Source organism: Ictalurus furcatus, chromosome 29 (genome assembly GCF_023375685.1).
Source record: "Ictalurus furcatus strain D&B chromosome 29, Billie_1.0, whole genome shotgun sequence".
NCBI lineage: Eukaryota > Metazoa > Chordata > Actinopteri > Siluriformes > Ictaluridae > Ictalurus > Ictalurus furcatus.
Genome location: NC_071283.1, coordinates 5,391,948 through 5,411,020, shown reverse-complemented (window position 1 = coordinate 5,411,020; position 19,073 = coordinate 5,391,948).

Below are 19,073 nucleotides of genomic sequence, written 5' to 3'. Positions count from 1 at the left end.
GTGCAACCTTTTTTGTTGCCATGCACAGATAGAATACACACCCTTTAGATTCAACCAGACTGCAAACCTATCTGGCAAGGTTTTTGTTATATAAAAAAAAAACCATATTTGTATATGTTTGCAACACATTATCTGTGTGTTCAGAATAATAATTGACTGACAGGCACGGAGCCTGATTGTTGTGCCGCATTCTTCGACAAGTGTCTGCTTCCTGAGATGCTTTTCTGTGCACCACAGCTGCAAAGAGTAGCTATTTGAGTTACAGTAGCCTTGCTGTCAGCTCGAAACAATCTGGCTGTTCTTCTCTGAACACTCTCATCAATTAGGCATTTCTGCCTAAAGCACTGCTGCTCACTGGTTGTTTTTTTTTCTCACCATTCTGTGTATACACACTGTTGTGCACGAAAATTCCAGATCAGTAGTTTCTGAAATATTTAACCCAGACAGTCTGGCACCAGTAATCATGCCATGGTCAAAGTCACTGAAATCACAGCCCCCATTCTGATGTCTACTGTGAACATTAACTGAAGCTCTTGACCTGTATTTATGTATAGATTTACATATATTCATTCTGAGATTAAGCTGATCCTTTTTACCCCTCTTTACCATGGGTGCCGATAATTCAGGGACCGAAGTTATATTATATATATATATATATATATATATATATATATATATATATATATATATATATATTCAGGGACAGAAACGTTTGTTTGTTTTGGATTTTTTTAATTTTTTGTGGGGGGTTTTTTTGTTTGTATTTTTTTTTTTTTGTTTTTGTTTTTTTGATCTGCCATATTCCTGCATCTGAAAGCAAATATAGCAATTTCTGCTGTTTTTCCTGTCTTGCTGTAGCCAAGGATTCAGCCTGATCTCATTTCACCTTAGAAACCTTTCAGGGATCCTGACAATGTGTAGTTGAGAAGGTCAACAGACATGACATTCATTAACCACATTCTTTTTTGCAGAACTCTTAGTTCACAGCACTGACATACTCTTAATAAACTCTGCATTGCTATGGCCACCTGAGTGCTGATGGGCTGAAAAATTAGTTTGCTGTTGGCATTTAAGCTTTTTTTTTTTTTTTAGTGCACAGCTATAATAGTGCCCTCTCCTTTCTATTTAAGAGCTGTCCTAAAATAGTTCTCTATTAACTTGGTCATTAAGACAGCTGGAAAAACACACCTTTGGCAGAATCCTAGACATTTAGAAAAGTGAAAAAAGGGAAAAGGTTTTAAAAGGGCTGTGTTGTGGTTTGTATTATAATGTATTATTAAAAACACTTGCAGTCCTTAAGAGCATGGTGATGGGGATCATAATTAATTACCATTAAATCATGTTAAATGATGCTGCTCAATTGCAAATATCTCCTTTTAGCCTGTATAAACCATATCAGGGTGATAAATCTTAATCTTTGTCATGTTTATCTGTAAAATAAGTGACACAAATTATTATTATTAATTCGACTGCATTATATAAGCATTTATAACAGTGGAAAATATTCATGGAGAATGTAGTACACAAAGAATTAACTAGGAAATATACAGCATACTGTATGTTCCATAAATGTCAATAACAGTAAGAAAAATTAGTATTCAATAACTTGACGAAACATGTGTCGAAGCTCTAAGTGCCCTGTTCACTGGCAACCAGGAAGTTTGTGTTATTCAATACATTGATGGAGGAAGTCAATTTAAACTAATGTCTTAAGAATGCTGTAAAGCCAATGTAACAAACAGGCTGTAAAAAGATAAATCTCTTTCTTTAATTTCCACTGTATTCATTTAACTTAAAGATAGTATACATTTCCTTTTATTGAAAGCAAAAAAAAAAAACCAACAACAACAGCTCCTTTTTAAAATACAGATGTTCCAAATGTCTGTTCATTTGCATTCAACTAACATATTGTTTTGATCTTCACATTTGCTTTGGGTATGGAAATGCCCACAGCATTTGGTTAAAATGAGTAAAATACATCCCATAGAAATCATTACTAACAACTCCTCCAGCTGTAACATGACAGTTATATAACCTGTTAGTCAGATGAGCTGAATCAATAAATTAGTGACAGAGATGGCAGATGGGTGGGTTTTAGCTTGTGTTATCAGAATGAGATTGGTCTTGATGTTAACAAATTCATTTTTTACCTCCACCCTGTCAGATTAGCTATGTGAGCGCACCTCAGCTGCCACCAGCCACATCGGACACATCTGACAGTATTTATCTCATGTCACTGGCTGTCAGAGAGCTCATGAATTTCCTTTACTGATAGAGGTATTGGGGATAGAAAGAAATTTACGATTTGTCTTGTTATTATTTCCCCTTCACTTTCTGTCCTTTCTGTCATCATAGGATTTAATTTTGTACTCCAGTCTTCCTGACTTTTCCATATGATGAGGTAAATGCAAATTTAATATGAAATAATGACCTTGTTGGATGAATTTATAAATGAGTAATCTGTTGCTAGTGTGTCCTTAAGATTGTTTTGAAGTATTAAACTATGTAATATATTGCAGCTGGTATGTTCAAAAACACATTAGCAAACCAAAATAAATAAATCAATAAATAAATAAATCACACACAACAGCAAATTTGAAAACTCATCAATATGAATCAAGGTTGGAGTGGAAGAACTCAAGTGGCCTGCACAGAGCCCTGACCCCACCCCCACTGAACACCTTTGGAACTGTAATGCTGACTGCATCCCAGGCCTCATCACTCGACATCAATCCCTGATTTAACTAAGGCTCTTGTTGCTGAATGGGCAAATCCCCACAGCCATGCTCCAAAATCTAGTGGAAAGGCTTACCAGAAGAGTGGAGATTATTATAACAGCAAAAGGGGACTAAATATGGAATGTGATGTTAAAAAAGCAAATATGAGTGTGATTGTCAGGTGTTCATAAACCTTTGGGCATATCATGTACTAATAATCTCATACACATTGATATCACTATTCTGTCCCAACTGGCAAAAGCACCTTAAACCATCCTCCTACAATCAAGGCTGCGAAAAAAAACAGAGGGAAAAACTAGAGATCAAACATACAAAGTTAATCAAAAGGCACAGGTAAAGCATGCATCAAAATGCAGGGCAAAGCTGTATGCCAGACTTGCTCCTCATCCATCTCTCTTCCCTTTCTCTCTCTACACTTCTCTTTGACAAACGCAGCCCTGGGGGAGTCTGAGGTGGAGGAATGTGGTGGTAAGGAGTGGGGAAACGGTGGACAGGGAAGAACAGGTGACGGGTACTGACAAAAAGGACGAACGCTCCGTTAGGCCCAGCTCAGGGTAATGGGGCCATTGGGACTCTGAGCAGTAATTCGTCATCTCGTCGTCCCACAAGTGAGAAGAGAAGGAAAGATGGAGAAGAAATGAAACACGAGTTACAGGGAGCAGGTGTCCTGGAGGAAATGTAATTGTTTTCAAAAAGTGCCACAGCAAGAGGAAGGTGACAGTTGGGCATTAAAACTCACAATGCATCTGAAGTATTCTTCTTGTTGAGCAAATCAGTAAATACAGTTCTACGTCTATTTGATAGATTAATGTAATTTAATAAATATCAAAACAGTTGTAATATTTATTAATGCTCAACATGAATTTCTTACAGTTCCTTATCAGATAGGATCAGATGGGAAATTGCCTCCTGAGAAATCACAAGACATGTTTTCCCACCATACGTCTAGCTCTAGATAAACCTTGGCAAAAGTACAGATATATCTAAGCTGAGTCTTGAAGGACCAGAGCTTGGTCTAGATTAAACTTGTCAGCTGATTAGCAAGTGCTACATGAGTTGAATTGAGTGAGTTAGAACAGGGTAAACATTAAACTCTACTTTGGTGTGGACCTTAAGGATCTGAATTTGACACCGTTGAAAATGCCCTACATAAATGTAGATGTCAAAAAATATCCATCAAACTACAATTAGGATAAATGCTACATGCAGTACCTTGGTGCCTCCTGAGGATCTGAATGGTTAGGGAGTTTGCAGTCTTTAATCATGGCCTCACTTTAGATTCTATTTTGTGGTTCAGGTGGTAGAGCGGGCTGTCCATTAATCGTAGGGTTGGCGGTTCGATTCCTGGTCCACATGACTCCACATGCCGAAGTGTCCTTGGGCAAGACGCTGAACTCCAAGTCGCTCCCGATGGCAAGTTAGCGCCATGCATGGCAGCTCTGCGACCATCAGTGTGTGGGTGTGTGTGTAAATGGGTGAATGAGACACAGTGTAAAGCGCTTTGGAACCGCTAAGGTTAAAAAAGCGCTATGTAAGTGCAGACCATTTACCATTTTCTCATAAGTGAACCCAAACCAAGGAATGATGAAGAGAGTTTCTGAGACCCAGAGCAGTGGTCTCTCCTGTCTCTAACCTTTTTGTCATCAGTACATCATTTCTTTTATAGCTTTAGAGTGTAATATTGAGAAGGCTTGAAGAGTCTTTGTAAAAAAAAATAAAAATTAATAATAATAAAAAAATTTAAAGAATGCAAGAGATGGTCAAAGCCAGAGTGCATCAGCTGAAAACAGCAGAATTGTATCCATTATGCCTTGTTATTCAGGATGACTAAGAAACATTGTGTATTCAAGCAAATGTATCTACTTTATTTTGCATCTATAAAGTAGGTATCTATAAAATAATGTTGTTGTTTTTGTCAATAACAGCAGCTCTGACATTTGTCCCAGCTATAATTTAAATCACAGGTTTGTATTAATGCGCTCATTCTAACCCTACATTCACACGGGCAAGTGACAAGTTGCTTGTGTAGCTAGTACTTTGTGTCTTGTGTGCATGTAGCGACTGGTACTGTTTTTGTAACTTGTCTGTTCACATTTTATAACAGGTCATATACGATAGGATAACCTGAAACAGTGGTTATAAGTTATTCTTTCATTTTTACATTTGAAACAGTAAATGGGAACTAATTGCAGGATGTAGGAAGTAAAGTTATGAGCACAGGCACATAGAATTGGTCTGACGAGTCATTCGAGCCAATCATTTGCATTTGTCTCCTTACGACATCATACCTAATTTGCATACAAGTAACAAAATCGTAATTCATGTCACGCTGCCACTTGCTTCTGTTGCTAAAAATAATGAATGGTTGCCTGATGCTTTGTCCCTTGTTAGTGAGACCATAAGGTAATTCATTATCATTTCTATAGTGACAGTAAATTTACAGGGACTTGTATGGCGGATGCTCCATATAATGTAAACCTAATAATCAACAGATTTTTTTAAAACACAGAAAAAGTATAATAATTGATAGAGTGAAGATTTCTATCTTCAGGAGAATATTTATGGAAAGAAGTGCTGGGATGTTAATGCTTCATATCTGGGCCGATTCACACCACTCTGACTTTCATCATTTTTTAGCAATAGTACCTCTTTTCAAGCTTTTTTTTTTTTTACACTTTACAAATATAAATTTTTTTGTAAAGTGTTCCAGTGCTCCATGTATATAGATGAGTTTGTCCACACTGTTTCAGCCACTATCAATTTTAACAGTGAAGATTGTTATTGTTGGGCTCCTTGCTGATAAATTGTGTATTGCCATTAGAAATTAAATTAATTAATTAATTTGGCACGAAATTCATTTTGTTCCTCCTGTGAAGAATTGATTGCCCCTTTTGCAGAACATATAATAAACAACTTCTGTACTGAAACATAAGGATACTGATTGGTAACAATTCATTATGTGGGCTTTTTCATTTTAATGGCTGTTTAACAGGATGTGTTCAGTCTACAGAACTGTACCAGATTTTTTTTTTTTTTTTGTCCAGCTTTTTGCTTCCATTCAACATATCTTTGATGTTTTCTCCTATGGGCTTCAAATGCATTCAAGTACATGGAATTAATGTTTGTTTTAAACATCCGCTAATTTATACTGTATATTATGTTCAGAAGCTCTTTGATCGCAGAACTTCCAAAATATAATTTCACAAGAAGCAACTTAGAAATAGTGTTAATTATTTTATTTTTTTTATTTAGTCTGAGTATTATTCCTGTACTAAATGTCCATGATTATAAAATATCATATTTAGTCAATCTTTTACTTTTTTTTTTTTTTTGTATCTTATATCATTACATATGATATAGAATAACACTACACGTATGTCATGTCTCCTCATAACAATGTGCTTTCTTGAGTATCAAGGCAGGAACATTAAAGGTCAATGAACAACATTCATCAATTATGTGAGGCACAAAACAAACCCCATTCATTTATCCTTATCTTCCACATCACGACCCTCTGCCTTCTCACTCCTAGCTTTTTTACCAGGTGGTCCTAAGTAATTTAATATAGTTTTTTTTTTTTTTTTTATCCTACTCAACTGACTGTCTCTGTCCCCTTCAAACACTTCTTTCTCTTTCTTGCCTTTTTTGACTGTCAACAAAAGTAAGAGTTATATTACATATTTCTCTATGTAACTATTGACCATGTTTCTATTTGTAATAAACATGTAGGCTAACATAACTATGGGTATAATACTTAGCAAACTATGATAGTGAAAATAATGGGCATGCACCTTTACGCATATCAAAGTTTCTACTGTCGCATTTGTTAAAGTAACTGTTTCTGTTAAGACTTCTTTAACTTACCTGAGGTGGTCTGATCGGTCCTGTTTGTCAACGAAAATAAAGAGAGATTTTGGTATAGTTTTTTATTTTTTTAACTACATTTTAATCTTGTCTTTTTTGGTCAACAATGTTGCATGTTGGTATAGTCACAGTTAGTGTTTAATGAAGTTGGCGTCATCTCGTCGTCATCTAGTCTTAGTCATGAAAAAAAGGTGGTCGACGAACATTGCATCAAAGTTTTCACTAACGAAATTAACACTACTTAGAAAATATGGAAAACCAAAACATTTTCTTGTATAAGAACAGCAGTTCTGCATTGTTATTTAGCATGAAATAATGCACTATACAGCTTGCACAGTGAGGAACTTTAACTTGCCAATCATAGAAAAGGTCATAAGGATCTCTTTTTTTACCTAATGAGGTCTAGGTGGAATTACACTTAATAGGTCAGTCTTTAAGAACTGTAATTCAAAGCTTAATTCACTGCAGGAAAAATGTCACACTTAGTTGCCTACACATTGTGTAGTGCCTTGAATGTCACAAGAAACAAGAACGAAAGTAATTGGCATGCTACAGGCTTGTCATGTGCACTATGGAGTAAGCTAGGTATAATGGACCAATGGCTTTAAGTCCTTTTAACGGGTGAGTCTTGCTGATGTCAGTGTCTAGGAAATCAATCCCTGATGGAAGCAGCATAATGATGTACAAGGCATTCACTATACAGATTAGGGGCAGCTTTATTTCATTAAAAACAGGATGAAAAGAGTACACTGCAGAGAGATTCGGCAGCAATTCCTTGTTCTTTCAGTGAGGTAACAGCATCTGACCCTACAGCAGGACAATAAGAGGCCCCTACACATCATCAGGAAACATGATCCTTTAACTGCCAACAGCCAGCAACACCATGAGACAGATCTAGAGGAGCAAGAACAAAAAACAGACACACACACTACAGTACACAATAGAATAATGTTCAAGAACTGCATGACCTTCTAAACCTTCAGTATTTTATCCAATTATTATTCATCTTAGTGTTATCAATTATTTAGTAACTACCTTGAGCCTAATAGAAATGGCAGCTAGACCCACAAGCTGGTCCTGGGAGCTTAATCGAAGTAACAGGACTGTTTTTTACGAAAACATGTGAAGCAGAAATACATTCACTGACCTCTTTTTAGAAAGTAATCCAATCAGCCAATCATGTTGCAATAGTGCAATGCATACAAATCATGAATATACCATTTAAGAGCTTAAAGGAATGTTCACAACAACATCTGAATGGGGAAAATGTGATCTCAGTGACTTTAACTGTGGTATAGTTGTTGGTGCCAGATGGGCTGGTTTGAGTATATTCGAAAATGCTGACTGTCTGCCATTTTCATGCACAACAATCTCTATAGTTTGCACAGAGTGGTGTGTAAAACAAACAACATCCAGTAAGCAGCAATGTTGCAGGAAGAAATACCAGACTGGTTTGAGCTGACAGGACAGCTAGGGTAATCATTCTATGCAATTGTGCTGAGCAGAAACGCATCTTGGAACACACAACATGTCAAACCTTGAGACAGATAGACTACGACAACAGAAGACTACATCGGGTTCCACTTCTGTGAAATAATTATTTTAATTTTAACAACATTAAACAATGGATTGGTTTTGTTAAGTATGTAGATTTGTGCATATTTAATTAGACAAAGCCTCATTTTAATAAATCAATGTAATTTTTGGAAGAGTTTCAATACAAAAATATTTGTAATAATATCAGTAATTAAATGTTAATCATTACAATTTATTGTAATATTGATTGTTTAAAAATAAATAAATAAATTACCCTATTCACCTGTAGTGTCTTACCTAAAATACATTGGCTTCACATACAGCAGTTTTGGCAGAGTGATAGCAGATGAGGCATTCTTTAACTGATTGCATGATCTTTGTTCTCTGTTCAGCTGAGGAGCAGAAGTTGGGGGGTCGTTTTCTCCATGTGTTCCTCCAGGATGGATATCCAGGTGCCAGATTGGGCTGCAGTGGCAGTGATGTTTTGAAAGTCCTTTCCAGTCCGATAATTGAAAATAACACTGTGGTGCGAGTAATCGTGAGGTGAGTATTGATTTCCAATGATAAAAGTAGTTCATAGAAGAACTGTTGGTGGTTTGTGAATGGAGCTACGCTAATAAAAGAGCTGAAACCACATCTCTGGGTTATAACATTGTTTCAGGACATCCTGAACTCTGGAAAAAAAAGAGCTTGGCTGTATAATTAGAATCAAATCGATCTGATTCTGATTAGCATGAAAACTTTCAAGTTGTAAAGTTACACAAGTTGGAAGGATTTACATTTTTTTGGTTGCACGGTGAGGCAAAGTAGCATTGATCAGGTAGATGAGCCTAAGTTCTAAATGTATTCCACTGTATATTAGTCATGGTTTTATTGATTTTATCTAAATGTGTGGTACAACAACCTGATTGATCCAAGTTTACATGGAATGATGGTACAGGTACATGATATCAAAGAACAATACATGCATTACATTGCTCAATTCAGATTTTTTCCCCCTCTGATTTATTCACAGAAGTGTGAACACAACACACACGCAGCTATATGTACAGTGGGGGAAATAAGTATTGAACACGTCAAAAAAATTTTCAGTAAATATATTTCCAATGAGGGTATTCACATAAAATTTTCACCAGACTTTGGTATTAATTCAAGAAATCCACATATATAAAGAAATCCAAACATGAAAGCCCATAAATAAAGTTATGTGTAATAAAGCGGAATGACACCGGAAAAAAGTATTGAACACGCTAACTGAAATTTATTTAATACTTAGTGGAGAAGCCTTTGTTTGTAATGACAACTTCAAGACGCTATGAGGTAGCACATAGGCCAAATTCCCTTAGTCATACATAACAATGGTTTAGACCAAGGAATATAGCTGTGGTGTGCGGAAAAAGGTTGTTGAGCTTCACAAAATAGGAAATGGCTATAAGAAAATAGCACAAGCATTGAAAATGTCCATTTCCACCATCAGGGAAATGATTAAGTAGTTCCAGTCAACTGGAAATGTTATTAATCAACCTGGAATTGGACGTGTGTCTATATTGTCTCAATGCACTGTGAAGAGGATGGTTCGAGTGGCCAAAAAATCTCTATGGATCATAGCTGGAGAATTGCAGAAGTTAGTTGTGTCTTGGTGTCAGAAAGTCTTCAAAACTACAATGTGAAGTCACCTACATCAAGTTGTTTGTAAAGATTTCAAGAAAAAAACCTCTGTTCTCATATAAAAACAAACTCAAGCGTCTTCAGTTTTCAGGCACTACTGGAATTAGAGCTTTTTGGCAATAAATACCAGATGTAGTTTTGGTGCACACAGAGAGGTAGCCATATGGAAAAGGACCTCATGTCCATGGTTAAATATGGTGGTTGCTCTTTAATGTTTTGGGGGCTGTTTTTCTGCCAGAGGACCTTTGTCATTATGTTAGGATACATGGCATCATGGACTCAAATATCAACAGATATTAAATGAAAACCTGACTGCCTCTGCCAGAAAGTTTAAAATGGGCCATGGTTGGATCTTCCAGCAGGACAATGATCCAAAACATGCATCAAAATCAACACAAAAATGGTTTACTGACCACAAAATCAAGGTCCTGCCCTGGCCATCCCAGTCCCCTGACTTGAACCCCATAGAAAACCTGTGGGGTGAACTGAAGAGGAGAGTCCACCAGCGTAGACCTCGAAATGTGAACTATCTGGAGAGATTCTGTATGGAGGAATGGTCTCAGATCCCTTGCCATATATTATCCAACCTCATCAGGCATTATAGGAGAAGAGTCAGAGCTGTCATCTTGGCACAAATTATTGACTAAAAGGGTGCCAACAATTGTTGCACACCTATATTTAACAAAGATATTTTTTTATAAACCTGTGCTTTGTTTACAATTGTTTGATATCCATCAGAGCAGAGTATTTTTGTTTTTTTTTTTTTTAACAAAAGATCAAAAGGTTAAACAATAAAGGCAATTTTTCACAGCCTTCCTTACTCGTATTTACCAAGGGTGCCAATATTAGGGATATATATATATATATATATATATATATATATATATATATATATATATATATATATATAGTCATGTGAAAAAATAAGTACACCCTACTGAAATTCTTACCTTTTTCGACATATTTGGACAAGCAAACATTTGATCCTCGTTGAAACAGTGCCTATTAATATAGTTGATAAACTATCAAATGACACAAAATTTACATTTTTAGTCATTTTCACAATTTATATTAACAGAAAACAGATTAATCACATGGAAAAAGTAAGTACACCCCTACATTTATTACACCTTCAAATACATAAAATTAAAATCAAGTGTTCACAATTGGGTGCCAGAAAAAAGCATCCAAACATCCCATTTCATCACAACACTCTATGCCCATGAGCCCTTTAGATCTGCTCCTGTACCTTAGAAAGAATCTATTCACAAAAAGCTTGATTAAACAAATATGTTTTCAGCCTGGACCTAAACACTGAGACTGTGTCTGAGTCCCGAACACTAACTGGAAGACTGTTCCATAACTATGGTGCTTTGCAAGAGAAAGCTCTTCCCCCTACTGTAGAATTCATTATTCAAGGTGCCAACAATTAGCCTGCACCTTTTGATCTAAGTAGGCGTGGCAGATCATAAAAGACCAAAAGTTCACTCGGGTACTGTGGCACGAGACCATTTAGTGCTTTATAGCTCAATAGTAGTATTTTATAATCAATGCAAAATTTTACTGGGAGCCTGTGCAGTGTGCATAAGATGTGATGTGGTCATATCTTCTGGTTCTAGTAAGGACTCTTGCAGCTGCATTCTGGACTAACTGGAGATTGTTTATGTACCTACTGGAACAACCAGACAGTAATGCATTACAATAATCCAACCTAGAGGTGATGAAAGCATGATCTAATTTTTCTGCATCGGAATAATGTGCTCTGGACAGACAAATCAAAGATAGAGTTGTTTGGCCACAGTAACAGCAGACATGTTTGCCACAGACCAAATACAGGTTTTCAGCAGAAGCACCTCATACCAACTGTGAAGCACAGTGGTGGAAATGTTATGGTTTGAGGTTGCTTCGCTGCCTCAGGGACTGGGCAGCCTGCATTCATTGCTTCAACTATGAATTCTGCATCATATCAGAGTGCTTGAAGATAATGTGAGGCCATTTGTCTGAAAGTTGAAGTTGAACCGAAAGTGGCCCTTTCAATGGGATAGTGATCCCAAGCACACTAACAAATCCACCAAGGAATGGCTCAAAAAGAAGAAATGAAGGGTTATGGAATGGCCTAGTCAAAGCCTGAATTTGAATCCCATTGAAATGTTGTGGGAGGATTTGAAACGGGCAGTACATGCAAGAAAACATATTGCAACTGAAAAAATATTGCATGAAAGAGTGGTAATAAATTCCAGCAAGCCTGGTGGACAATTATTCAAAATGCCTACAAGAGGTTGTTTCTGCTGGAGGGGGCAATACTAGCTTCTGAGGCAAAGGGCGTACTGACTTAATTTTCCTTGTGGGTTTGTTCAACTTCATTAATAGGCACTGTTTCAAAGATGATCAAATGTTTGCTTGTCCAAATATGTCAGAATGACATATTCATATGACTGTATGAAAATGTTGATTGTTTCAGGCCAGAGGTGTGTAGAGAGGTGAGACAGACCATCAGTGTAGTAGTGATTAAAGGAACTAGGAGCACAAGTCATTATTGAAAGGTTTATTTTCTCAGTAGTCTTGGGTCAGGCAATGTCACTGTACTTCTTTGCTAAGCAATGTGTGGCTGTGGGAGAGGAGTCAGTAGTGAAATTTGCATACACAGTGCAAAATGTAATGTAAAAAAACATCACAAGCTTCAATCTTGGCAATAAGAAAAGCAACCCATGGCTGTGTGACCAAGATTGGCCCTGCTTCCAGGGTGGGGAGAGTGACATTTATGGTGACAGTGCCTAACTCAATGTATAGAGAAGAAAGCATTCTGTACCAAGAATGTTTAGCTATCCTGTGACATAACATTAGCAGCAGCTTAACAAGATACAGTGACTTCACTAGTCTCAGAATAAGCATGTGTTATTCTTGAACCACTCTATTCTGTAGCTGTTGTTCGACAAGTGAGAACTATGGCATTAAATTTGTGGCAAAAGTATTGAATGTAACTTTTCAAGAAATGAAAAAAATATATAGTGAGAGAAGAAAAATGCTCTGAAACTGAAAAAAGTGAACTCAGTGTCAAAAATTTAACATGGTCTTCAAATAAACAGCATTCTTTCTAAGCTTTTCTAAGCTTCCTTTTCTCTAATCGTGGTTTATGAATGCACTGCCAGAGTTTTAATTTACGCTTTCAAAGTTTTTGTTTATGCTCCGCAAGTTTACGTTCGCCATTCTGGCACAAACCTCACGTGTGGGCCGGCTTATCAGTGATTTACTGGCTTATCTGGAACTGCCTCTTCTTTGTACATCATCTTCACACACTGTTCATTTTTGTAAATGGAAATCAATTAATCGAACAGATTTTGCAGACTCTGTCCTTTCCTTTCTTCATGGATTCTCATCAGCTCCTCTTGAAGATAAGATTTTACAGTTGAATAATGTTCTCGCCTCTAATCTAGACTCCTTTGCTCCCTTGAAGTCATGGAATGTGACTGTGTGAATGTGAGTGTTGCTTGATCTGCTCCTTGACAAATGACAACCTGCGCTCTATGAAGGCAGCTTGTTGTATGTAGCGTTAAGTGGCGTGACTCTGGCTTGAATGTATTTTTTCAAGCTTGGAAAGACAGCTTCGGGGAATATAGAGCTGCAATTGAGTCTTCAAGATCTGCCTATTTTTCTCAGATTATTGAGAATAATCAAAGCAATCCCAGGCATCTCTTCTGTACTATAAACAAACTCCTCAAAGTTGATGTTGGCAACAACATTGCCTGTTTCAAATCAATTATGTTATAGGTTTCTTCATTTTTTCAGTTCTAAAATTGACAGTGTTTATATCCTACACTCTAAAAACAAATGTTTAGGCTCAACAAAAAAAAAAAAATACAACAGATCGTGTTAATCTTTTTGAGTTATGACAACTTCTAATGAAATTAAGTTCAACTAAAAAAACTATACTGAGTGAGAGAAATGACCTTTTCCTCTACAAACAAATTTATTTTCAATGAACACTTACCTAATTATTTTTATAATAAACACAAATTTTTAAGTTGATTACTCATAAAAATTAAGTTGTTCCAACTAGGTTTTTTCATATTATTTAAAAAGGAATTTGTTATGTACTTAATTACCATAATTATGAACACAAGTTTTTAAGTTGACAATCATTTTAAAATTAAGTTGCTCCAATGAGATTTTCTCCAGTAGAATCCAGCTTTTTAAACCAGGAAAAATTACTAACTTTAAGTTGTATAACAATAGTAATTAAAATCTAGTGTCATTTACAATAGAAATATCATACCTAACATCTCTGCAGGATTTATACACATAAAAGCACTGAATGAAATGAGCAATATAGACAAAAAAGAAACACTCTTTGTCTACTACTTTTATCCCTCTCATAGAACTATCAACAGTCCAAAGGCTGCTAATTTTGGTCAAAGAGCAAATTGACTACAATAGAGGTAGAAGGCTTTCTATTTGAATGACAAAAGATTTATAAAAATGTGTCAATACATGAAATTAGATTACACAATGTTGTTGACAGATACAGGAATAAGCAGAAATTTAATCATGCTTTTCCTTCGTCTAGCACAAATGAAAAGCCCTCTCTAGATGAGCAGATTTGCCAAATTAAACTTTGTCATTCTAATCCACTGCTGTGGTAAACTAAAGGGTAGATATTCAAATTACACTGCTAAATATGACTTTAGCATATATGACATTAGCTATGTGTAGTAGTTCAACATAGTCCATCAACTGTATTAGCAGGTGTAGCCTAACCTATTGGTCCACTATTGGTCATATCATAATTGAGAATATGCCCAAATTCATTGCTTTAGTAGAATTTATTTGTAAAGGAAATAATACTCACCTTGACATGTCCTTTGAATAGTATTTGTTCAGTCTACAGGCCCTCTAATACTGACTCATCTGTCTGAATTTGTCCAGGCATGTTAAATGAGTAGGGGAGGGTTACTACAACTTAAATTTTGTTTTAAATCAATTAATGCCGAAATTTCAGTTTAAATTACACATAATAATATGTTGATGTAATTATCAACATTATTATGTAAACACAACTCATCAAAATAATGTTTGCAACTTAAAATATTTAATTAAATCAATAAATTAGAATTTTTATCTTGCAACCACACATTTAATTAAGTTGTGGTAATAGGTCCCCTGAATTACTTTTTAGAGTGTAATTCATGCTACACCTGTTTCCTCTTCAACACTCTGCTTGCCTAATTTCTCTGTCACATCTTTCATAATTTTTCTCAAATTGAATCAGAGTTGCTTACAAGGGAGGTATCACGTATGAAAGCCACCACTTGCACGCTTCAGCCCCTCCCTACAAGCTTATTTAAATCTTGTTTTAACTCTTTGTGCCTGGCTGTTCTCAGCATTATTAACAACTCTCTGCACACTGTTCTTGTACCAGCAACATTGAAAACTGCTGCTGTAACCCCAGTTCCAAAAAAGCATAACGTTGATTTGGACAATTTAAATAATTATAGTAGCAAGAAAAAGTATGTGAACCTTTTGGAATGTCATGGTTTTCTGCATAAATTTGTCATAAAATGTGATCTGATCTTCATCTAAGTAAAGGGTATTGACAAATATAATGTGTCTAAAATAATAACACAAAAAAAAAATTCTGATCTTTCATGTCTTTATTGAGAACAACCAAAAAAAACATAGTGCTTGTGGAAAAATTATGTGAACCCTTGAGTTAATGACCTCAAAAAAGCTCTTTTTTTTTTTTTTTTTGCACACCTTGAGTCTCGTTAAGAAAATGAGTTTGGAGGTGTAGACTACAGCTACTTTGACTGATAAAAACAAATGGAGACACTCTGGGACTGTTGCTACTCTACCAAGAATTGGGCGCCCAGTCAAAATGACACCAAGAGCACAATGAAGACTCATCAATGAGGTAAAGAAACAACCCCGAATGACAGCCAAAGATTTGAAGGCATCATTGGAACTGGCTAACATCTCTGTTCTTGAGTCTACAATACGTAAAACATTGAACAAGCAGGGTATCTATGGCAGGACACCATGAAGGAAGCCACTGCTTACTAAAAAGAACATTGCTGCATACCTGAAGTTTGTAAAAGAGCACAATGACACTCCACAGCGGTATTGGCAAAAATTTTTTTTGTGGACTGATGAAACTAAGATTGAACTATTTGGAAAAACCACACAGCACTACATCTGGCGTAGAAAGGGCATGGCATATCATCATGAAAACATCATCCAACCATAAAGTATGGTGGAGGAAACATCATGATTTGGGCCTGCTTTGCTGCATCAGGGCCTGGCCAGCTTGCAATCATTGAGGGGAAGATGAAACCCCAAGTATATCAGACAGTTCTTCAGGATAATGTGAGAATGTCTGTACGTCAGCTGAAACTGTGTAGAAGTTGGGTGATGCAACAGGACAATGACCCAAAACACCGGAGCAAGTCCACAACAGAATGGCTTCAAAAACAAAATCCACCTTTTGGAGGGGCCTAGTCAGAGCCCAGACCTCAACCCAATAGAGATGCTATGGCATGATTTGAAGAAAGCCATACACATGAGATGTCCAAAGAATATGACAGAGCTAAAGCAGTTCTGCCATTAAGAATGGGCTAAAATTCCTCCTGAATGATGTGCAGGTCTGATCCACAGCTACAGGAAGCGCCTGGTTGAGGTTATTGCTGCCTAGGGGGGGTCAAGCAGTTATTAGTTCTAAGGGTTCACTTACTTTTTCCACTGCCATTTTGAATGTTGAATGAGTGTGTTCAATAAAGACATGAGGGATCAGAATTTATTTTGTGTTGTTAATTATTTTAGGCACGTTATATTTGTCAATACCCTTGACTTAGATGAAGATCAGATAACATTTTATGACAAATTTATGCAGAAAACCATGAAATTCCAAAAGGTTCACATGCTTTTTCTTGCCACTGTATCATCCTATATCAAACCTTCCCTTTTTGGCAAACATTTTAGAACTTGTTGTGGCTTTGCAACTACACAATCACCTTTCTGTTAATAATCTTTTTGAGCCCCTTCAGTCTGGTTTTTGTAAATCGCTGCCAGTTTGTTTTTATGAATGGTTTTAGGTCTGTTCCTACTGGTGTCCCTCAGGGATCAATTTTAGGCCCCTTACTTTTTAGTATTTATATATTTCCTCTTGGCTTGCTCTTAAGATCACTCAGGCTTAATTATCACTTCTATGCAGACGATACTCAGATTTATATTCAATCTAAGCCTGGTCAAAATGTGGATGTTTCTTTTCTCTCACATTGTATTTCTGACATAAAAACATGGATGACCCAAAACTTTTTGTGTCTTAATAGTGATAAGACTGAGGTTTTGCTTATTGGCCCTTCTCATCTGCTTCGTAAAGCTGGTTCACAAATGTTGAAGGTAGACAGCTCTGCTTTGGAGTTCCAAACTAAATTAAAAAATCTAGGAGTCATATTTGATTCGAGTTTGTCTTTTGACCCACTGTCAAGAATTCCTTTTTTCATCTCAGAAATATCGCTAGACCTCGCCCTATGCTATCTTCTCCTGTGACTGAAAGGCTTATCAACACTTTAGCTTTTTCTCATATCGATTACTGCAATGCACATCTTGCTGGGTTTCCTAAACCCACACTAAATAATTTGCAATTTGTGCAAAATTCTGCTGCTAGGATCCAGACTAGTGTCAGGAGAAATGAACACAATACTCCAATACTGAAGTCCTTGCACTGGCTCCTGGTCAGGTTTCAGGTTGATTTTAAAATCCTTATGCTCACATATAAAGCACTGCATGGTCTGGCCCTTCAGTATCTGTCTGCGCTTTTAACTCCCAAAGCGCCATTTGTGCTCCTCTCGAGCTGGTTTACTGGCCGTCCCACAGACACAGATGCGATCTATAGGGGACAGGGCTTTCTCGTCCTGTGCTCCTAGACTCTGGAGTGCACTCCCTGCTCATATTAGAGATGCACAGAATTTGAGCATTTTTAAATCTAACTTAAAAACAATTTTTTTTAGGTTAGATTTTTCTTAATGGCTTTAACCATTTTGTATTCAAGTCTGTTTTTTGTTTTTGTATGTCTTGTGTTTTTTTTTTTTTCTTGATATTTTCTTATTGTGTAAAGTGCCTTGAGAAGCTACTTTAAAGGCGCTATATAAAAATAAAGGTTATTATTATTTAATTTCATTGGCTAGTGAAATTTGGATCGACAGCTCGAGTGTCAGCTGAGGAGGAGAAGGACAATAATGATGACGACACTCCTGAGTGTGTCGTCCTGAGAGCTCATCTTGAAAAAAAAATAGTTGTTTGAGACAACCCAAACCTCAAATATTTATTACAAACTAATATACTGTACTGATTAAGTAAGTAAGGAATTTCCACTACAAAGTACAAACAATATAACTATACAGAGAACCGCATTCAGAACACTCTCCACTCTCTAAATTTCACACCACTAAATCCTACTACCAGGTCATGAATCTGAGTTGAAAAGATCAGATTTTTGTGTTCACACAGCTAAAAAAAAAGATTAGATATTTGTCCCATTTGGGCAAAAAAACAGATATTTTGCACTTGTGTGAACCTAGTTATATTCCTGGTTTGTGTCTGTGTGCTCTATACTCATAAGAAGTAGCCCTGCTGGACCAGTAGCCTTCAAAACATAGCATATAAAGATGTTTAGTAATTAGATTGCACATTGCATTAATCAGTGTACAGTGTTGTCCAGAATAGAACATTTTTGCCAATGCAAAATATAGGTGGCCTACTTATAATGTGAGATAATTGGTTAAGATTTAGACAGTAGTTTGACCTAATTCACGTTCATAATCCAAACATGCAGTTTACCTCACTCCGAAGCTCTTCTTATATTCAGCCATTCACTGAGGCTTTTCCTTTTCTCTTCCTTTCTTTTCTTTTATTAAGGAATTTAAATAAATTTGAACATAGCAATGAATTGTAGTGGTCCAATGGCTGCTACATAATAGATAAACAATATTAAAGTGTAATTGAGGGTGTTTTTTTCGTCACCCAGAAAGCCCTGTCCTAATTTTATAGGCTTCATCCACTTACGGAAACACTGAGCAAAATAAGGAAACATTGAGCAGGAGAGACTGCTGTACTTAAATATGGGCTCAGTGATCAGCAAGAGAAGCTTAGCTTTTATTGTTCTTAGTAGACAGAAAGACACCATGGAATTAAGTTTATTTAGAGACTCATAAATTCAATGAAAATTAAATGATTACTCAGTCAGTACAGAGTCCTCAGGTCATTTTCATGGGT